Source organism: Chamaea fasciata, unplaced genomic scaffold, assembly GCF_029207755.1.
Source record: "Chamaea fasciata isolate MVZ Bird 193981 ecotype frontalis unplaced genomic scaffold, bChaFas1.0.hap1 SCAF_7, whole genome shotgun sequence".
Lineage (NCBI taxonomy): Eukaryota > Metazoa > Chordata > Aves > Passeriformes > Sylviidae > Chamaea > Chamaea fasciata.
The window spans coordinates 26,339,615-26,347,877 of NW_027094092.1; positions in this window are offsets into that span (position 1 = coordinate 26,339,615).

Sequence of the window (8,263 nt, forward strand, 5' to 3'; positions counted from 1 at the left end):
TTCAGGAGATTCAAGCATTCAATGCATGAATGTTTCTGCTTTAGGCTGTACTGCCACTTGTGCAAAAAAAGCCAGGTGACTTCCCACCTAAAGTTTTTTTTTTGGGGTTGTTATGTTTCACTGTGGAACAAGTATTACAATAGAGAATTATTTCACTCTGTTTATATAACGACATTTTTGCAGTAACACTCTTAAATTGAAATGAGATTCAGCTCACAGGGTTACAAGAGGCTGAACACAATGGCCATTCCATCACTTTACTTAGGCTCTGAACTAATTTTGTGTCTCAGTTTTATGACAGTGGATTCTCCTTGCTCTTGAGGGACAAAAGTTAGCCATCCACTTAGATAATATGCCATGCTGTCCACTTAACTTGCACTCTTTCCAGAATGTCCACATTTGGGCCTTTTGTGGATTTCATAAAGCAAATTTAGCTACCTTAACTGCTGAGGCTGCTATGTCATTGCACTGCCCCTGCTTACTCTGCACATAATGAAAAAAAAGAACCCAACTAAAAAACCCACCCAAAAGCAGATGTAGCCTAGCAATAATAAAAAATTATTTGATAATCTGACCCTGTGCATCACAAACCACAGTGCAGGTGAGTCAGAGTCAGGAAGCCACAGGCCAGAAGACAAGGAGGCATTTCACCAATACCATCACAACACCAGCAGCCACAGCAGTACTGGCTGTGGTGACATGAGGTCTGGAGTCACACAGGCCCTTGGACTGGGCCACACAGCTTGCAGCAGGGTGCCTGGGGTGGCAAAGAAGCAGAGAGCTTGCAGCAGAAACAGCACAGGCTTTGCAGCCTCTTGAGAGGCAGCTGCAAGAGCTGGAGATGCCCATTTGCCACCAAGATCCCAGAGCAGTTTTGACACAGCCTCAGAATCACTTTGCTCTCACAGAAAATAGAGACTGATAATCATTTATCCAAATTCTCACAGGGTTCCTACAGATAATTGACATCAAATACTTAATATAAAGCAAAAGGGAAAATAGCCTTCAGGGTCTGGCTCACAAGCCTCCCAAGACCAGTAGCTTCTGAGAGAATGGTGCTGTGATAAAGAGACAGAGACCTCTTGATCTGAGCTCTGATACATCAGTGCAGCCACAGGGTCTGACCTCGTATCTAAAAATACTTGTGCTTTGTTCTTCATAACTTCCTAAAGCAAAGCTGTTGGGCATCATCTCTAGATATCAGACTTCATTTACATGACCCAAATAAGCCACCCCAAAACTTAATAATAATCTTTTTTGACCTAGATTCTGATAAAATCAGAAGTGACAGCAAATGAAATCCTTAAGAAATTAAATCTTCATGCACTTTTCATTATAAAGCACTTGGGTAAAATGAAGAACAGGGGCATTTCCTACTTTGATAATACAGAAAATTCCACAGGAAACAGCTTTCTTGTGAGATGATAACAAATAAATTGTTTGACTTTATATTGTCTGCTGCACAGAAGTTGCACAATTGTACTTATCCTGTTGAAGTTTTGTTCTAATACAATATTCAGTATGACTAAAAAATATATTCACATTCACATTGCAAATTTAGGCTTATTTACAAAGCAATTGCATCAATTTTCTTAGGTTTTTCTGTAAGTACATGAACACAATCTGAACTCAGTTGACACAAGTGACAACAACAGCAAATGAACAAGCTGCTTTGTGTTACTGCTCAGGAGACAAATCCCAAGCACTGAATTACTCAAGAGCACCTTCCCCTCAAACGATGCTACTGTGGTGACCCCAATCACCACTGAAGGAATATCTAGTCCCAGGATAACAGCACCCAGGATACACTTTCATCTTCAGCTCAGACCAGAAGATTTCACCCCGTTATCACTGACTCATAGAAGACAAGGTGGTCCCATATTAGAGCTTCTAAAGTTGGATCTACACCACCAGTCAACCATGAGATTGTGTGCATGGGTTAAGAGCCTCCAGGCAATGCAATCTACTGCAAGAAGAAAAGACCTCAAGACTTCACTGCTTTTTTCTTTAGTGGCACTCACTGTTACTATCCTTCTTTAATTACAGCTGTGGGCTTTTCCTACAAAGATATGGGAACATAGAAGCAAGCATAGTGTACGAGTCTGTAATTGCAGCTGAGTCACCCCCCTAGTTAATGAAAAGAAAGGCTGAAAGATTCTCTGGTAATGCCCAAGGGGTGAACTGCTCTTTGGAAGGGCCCAGCTCTCTCCATTGACTATGTTTATCATCCTACACCACTCTGACAGATATTTACCAACAGTTAGAAGCATTATTGCTTCACTCAATTTTTTTTTTTTTTAAAGCAGTTGTACACAGCGCAGCGAAGGAAGGCAGCTAGTATGTCTATGGAGAGGGTAAAAAAGGCCCATTAACAATGTTCTAACGATTAACACACTTTATCTGGACTCTTACATATGATTGGCATGTGTGCCCTGGTGGCCAAAGGCGGCCAAAGGCTTCCTGGATCATATCAGAAACAGTGTGACCAGCAGGTCCAGGGCAGTGACTGTCTCCTTGTACTTGGTTCTGGTTGCTGTCAAACCTTGAGTTTGGGGCCCCTCACTACAAAAAAGACAATAGCTTTCTGGAGCAGGTCCAGAGAATGGCAACAGAGGTAGTGAAGGGTCTGGAGCACAAGTCAGATGAGCAGCAGCTGAGCGAGCTGGGGTTGTTTAGCCTGGAGAAAAGGAGGCTCAGGGGGGACCTTATCACTCTCTACTAGAGGAGAGTGTAGCCTGCCTAAGAGGAGGTTGAAGTCAAGTGGGCGTTGGACTCTTGTCCCAAGTAATACATAACAGAATAAGAGGAAGTGGCCTCAAGTTGTTCCAGGGCATGTTTAGATTACACCTTAGGAAAAAATTCACTGAAAGGCTTGTCAAGCACTGGAACAGGTGGGAGGTATTTAAGACATGTAGACATGACCCTTAACGACATGGTTTAGTGGTGGACTTGGACACATTATGCGAACAGTTGGACTACATGATCTTAAAGGTCTTTTCCAGCCTCAATTGTCCTATGATTCTACGTGGTCTTTAGGCAGCTTGCAAGCAAGACTGAATCTTGTAGCAGTACTCAGGTAGGCCTGATACTTCAATATGGTTGGTCATGGTCTCAAGCAGAGAGAATTAGGACTTGGAACATTTAGACCTTCTGCTTTAGGTCAGAATGAAGAAAATTCCCCACTCAGGAAGATTCATGTTTTACAGTACTTATTTCAGTTATTGGCATATTTCTTACATTCCAAAGCCATGCAAAATGCCTGGAGTACCTGGTCTGTTATTCTGGGTATTGTACTCCTAAGAAGGAGATTGTCAAAATAATCCTTACAGTGCATCATATTCATTTCCTTAGAAAGAGCAGCTGTCAGTGAGAAGGACCACTCCTTCTGCCCACACCTTCAGAACTGTGCTCTGCTCCTACAAAAGGGAGAAGGAAACATTCCTGTTAGCAAACCTTCAGATGTCAAAGTGGTTGCATAACTGGTGTCAGTCTTGACAGCACCTCTGCTTGTGACTGTTACATGTAGTGCTTTATAAAATGAATGCTTAGTGGAAAGATATTTTAAAAACAGTAACCTCACAAGTTGTGCCGTCAAAAGAACAAGAAGATTCTCACTTCAGGAGTAGTGGGTGATGGTTGTTGATGAAATATACAGCATCAATAAAGCAGAGTTGTCTTCCAGTGTTATCACTTGGTCAGGGTGCAAGTCCAGTTGCCAGCCAGGAAAGCAGACACTCACTGGCAGAATATTCAGAAAGTTGGTTTGTTCTTATCTTTGTGCAAGGAAATTGAAATCACAGCCCTCTAGATACAGGGAGCCATGAACATCTGTCTCCATCACCATCCCTTTACCCCACCCTAGAATAACTCCTTAGAGTAAAAAAGAGACTTTGAGCAATTTAAATTCTACCACAAGTGGAATAGGTGCCACAAAAGTGGGACTTAAAGAAAAATTTCAGATATTCAGATAAACTTCAGTAGTTCTCCAATTCCAACTTACAAAAAACCAACAGAGAGAATTTCCAAAATACCAGAGTTTTTTCCCATGATTCCACTAAACAGTAAGTGCTTAATATATTCATAAGTTCCTATGGGATCATCACACATAATGACATTTTATCTATTTGATGTAATTTATGGTGATCCATAGAACTAATGAGCTCATCCAATTACCAAAGTGTGTTTTCCTTATTTGCTAAAGGATTACCACATTTCAGCCCCAAAACAACCAGAGTTTGCTTAATGAAGTCACAGTGTAACATCTCATTAATTTTACTTTTCTCTTAAATAATTCTTGGGAGGTGCAAACATCTACCTCTTTGATTCCCAAATACCTCAGGTTTTCAGAACTGAAGGAGACTACAGACCGTGTGTGTCAGAGGAGGAGCATCTGGATGAGATGCCCTAGGCAAGCAGGTGTGTCAGATCTTCAAACAGAAAGCAGCATCTCCAGGGTGGGATGGAGAGTGAAGATCAGGTGCAGGTAGCCAGGTGCAGAACACTCCAAGACAGAGTGCCACTGCCCCCTGAGGGACGACTGTAGGAAGAGAAGGAGCACACAGAAACAAGGATTTCCATGGGCCTCAGAGATCCTACTGAGCTACTTAAATAATAAATGAAGCTATTTCATTGGGCTAAAAAAAAATTGATATTCAGTGCATTTACCAGTATTTCAGAATGGTGTAAAGACCATGGTTTTCTTCATGGATCTGTGTCACTATCAGTGAGAGGGGCACTAATAAAAACCTCAATTTTCTATGCAGCTGTTTTTACAGGCTTCTAAGGATATTTCTTTGACAAGTAAGTCAAATTCTGTTGGGATAGCCACAGGCTGAAAAAATACTAGAGTAGGATACACATGCATAGGGACTAAGACCTCCTAAATATTGATGCCTTGAAAAAAAAAAAAAAAAAAAAGAGAGAGAGATACAGTTCCTTGGAAATTTATTTTTTCAAAATAATCCTAACAGCTTTCCTAAAGAAAACTGTGTTCACAAAATGAGGTTTTTGGAATACTGACACAATTGCACCTCTACAACAGTTACACTTCAATTAGCAGCCAATTCTCTGATTCTCTGAGAGTTACGAGAGGTAGGAGATTTTGCCCTCAATGCCTGACCAAATTACAAATACCCCATGAGACTCAGACAGAAAACAGCAAAAAGAGAGAAAACTCAAAATAGCTGTAAATTGAATGGAGCTGACTTCCATTTCCTGGTGCATACTGTGAACTCTACAACGACCTCCATGTGTAGCCCCAAGTACCATAAAATCTTAGAATGGCTTGGGTTAAACCAGAATACATGTTTTTCTGACTTTTTTCCACCTTCTTTTTTCCTGATATATTGCTTTAACTCTATTGATACATTATAAATTAACCTCTGGTGTAATATTATCCTTAAAACATCATACGCACCATTATGCAGATTCCAGTAATGGTTCCACAGTAAAGCCCAAGGTGAAATTTGCAGATAAAACTTGCTAAAACTTGCCATGTTTCACAATAGACTAATGAATGCAGCTGTCCAGACGCCATTTTCCACCACACCTCATTACGAAACAGGGGCTAACTTCTGCAAGCAAAGCACCTGAAAAGTACAGTCCCATCCACTCTCATCTCTGTCAAGCTTCTCAGGTCCAGCTCTGCTTTTCAACTGCCACAATTTTCTAACAGGACAAAGCCAAATACACACCAAAAAAACCAAGAGAGCAAAACCAAGAAAAAAACCCAAACACAGAGCACAAACACAGACTTTAAAAAAAAAAAAAACCCAAACAAAAAAATCCCCACAAAGTGAGTTGGGAAATAATTTTAACAGCATGGAACTTCCATTGCTCTACCACATTGGTGACTGGCACTGTGGTGGAATGCTGAAGGAGACATCCCCACACCCTACATGTAAATTACAGATGTGTCTGCAATGAGTCTTCTGACTAGGGCATGGCACTGTTACTGTTGTGCAGTGGTTACACTACAGTTTAGATTTAGAGGTGTATAGCTTTCCAATAAGAATCTTTAGCAGCAGAGATGGAAAAGAATGTATTGCAAAGGTATAGAGCCTGGTTAACTTCACAGAAGTACTGCAAAACCTTCTTTAATTTCTACTTGTTATGAGGCAAAAGGAAATGCTTGTGATGGTCAAATTGGGCAGGGACAGTAACCATAATTATACTTTTATAAAGATATATTTCCCCCAACTGGGGTTATGAAGGATTTGTTTTATAACTGAAGGTCTCATGTAAAATTTAATTACCTTTATGATATTTTGGGATTTTTTTTTAAAGAGAAAATAACTTGAATTTTTGCCCACAGTTTTCTGAGCAGCACTTTTTTACCACACCTAGATAGTCAAGCTTTACAGCTCTTAGTGTTTACCCCTAAGGTAAACTCAGCCTGATATTTACATCAACACCCTTGGGTTGAAAGCACATTAAGGCATGAATCATAGTGTCTGTGGAATTCTCAACAGAAGTTCTGGTTTGTGTGACATTATACAACTCTCAGCTGACTTAACTGTGATGGTCAGATACGCAATCATCAGTTCAGAAAACAAACAAAAAACAATCACAACCAAAAAATCCACCGCCTGGATGCGCTGTTGAGCTTCACTGCAACCATGGATAAAAAAGTGTAGTAGTCAAAAACCATCAGCATGATTACAAACCCACAAAACTACAAAAGGAAAGATGGGGTACATGACAACTAATAATTCATGTTTCATCTATATAATTATTATATATAATTATAATGATAATAATTTACAAAGCTTATCGTTTATAACATAGTAAGTTCCCATATGTCTCCCTTATTATTAACCCCAATTCTAACTCGTGTATTTTGCCCTGAAATTGAAAAGTCCCTCTGTCAGATACATTTGGAGGAAATAAACTTGCACCAAATACTCTTTTACAGCAAGCCTGCTAAATGCAGCAGTCTACTGTAGCTCAAGATCTTGTCTTATGATATTTGAAGATTATAAATGCAGCAGGTGATGCCTTGTTGAGGAGTGGATGGAAAGTCATTACAGTGTCATGTAAGAGGGCACTACTCCCTGACAGGGAGTAAAATGTGGCAGGTATGAAAAAAGCGCTCAGGTATGTATGGCAGTGCACAGAGTGTACTCCAGCTACTGCAGTAGGTTTTATTCTAAGGAGGAAACAATACAAGCTCCCATTGCTTATATGGAGCCTAGGGAGATACCAGCATTTCTCTTCCCCCCAGTTGTTGAGCCCTGATCACAAAGATGTGAAACAAGAGAACACTCCTTAAAAATATTGGCATACCTTTGTATAAATCATTTTTGTTCTATCAATTTCTACTTTACATGTCCACCAATAAGTTAGCCTAATCATTCTCAAGGTTTTCATAGATTTCACAAAACTCTGAAACATTCTTTTTATGTTCAGCCTCAGTTCATCCCTTAATATATTTGCTCTCACACCACCATTGGCCTTCTAGCTTTATCTCACTTCTCTAGGTTGCTTTCATGTAGAGCAGACAAGTCCATTCTCAGTGGTTGCTGTGACAAACCTACAGTCATCCAGTGTCCTCTCAAATGGCAGGTTTTCCCTTTTCCATACATACTCCTTCATCCATGCATCTGCTGTGAGTTATTTTTCCTCAAATATGGGTGACATGCCAATATAAAACTGTTCTACATAAAACCCTATCAGAACTTCATTCAACAGTATTTTCCCTTTTTCCACTGGAAATGTTTCAACTTCCAACACCTCTAGATCTCATTACCTTTTAAAAATCCAAGACATATCAATATCAAATTCTGATTAAACTCTGCTTCCTGTATTTGTTTTTCTTCCTTTCAAGATATTTGGAGTGCCCCAACCAGCGACTGAAAACAAACGTGTGATTAGACGTCTAGCCTGGTGCACTATTTGCCACATCAAAAGCAACAGAGCTAGCAATACTTCTGTCCCAGTTTAAGATTTTTAGGTGTGGCTCCAGACAAATTTTTTGTCTACTGGAGCTGACAGCCTCTAAATATTTTGCACTGAACTACAAAAAAGTTCAACATAACAACATTGCTCAGCTCTGAACAAATTTGGAGATATTGGAAAAATGGAAAAAATTCTTCAACAGTTTTATTCCAAGGTACAACACCCTTAAGAAAACACCACAACCTTTTGTTCTGTGCTCCTTCATTTTCCCAGGCAGCACTTTTTCTAGGACACTGAGACCTTCAAGACTTCTGCTCCACAGAACTGGCTTAAACACACTCAGTAGCAGGCCACCAGTGGTTTGCCC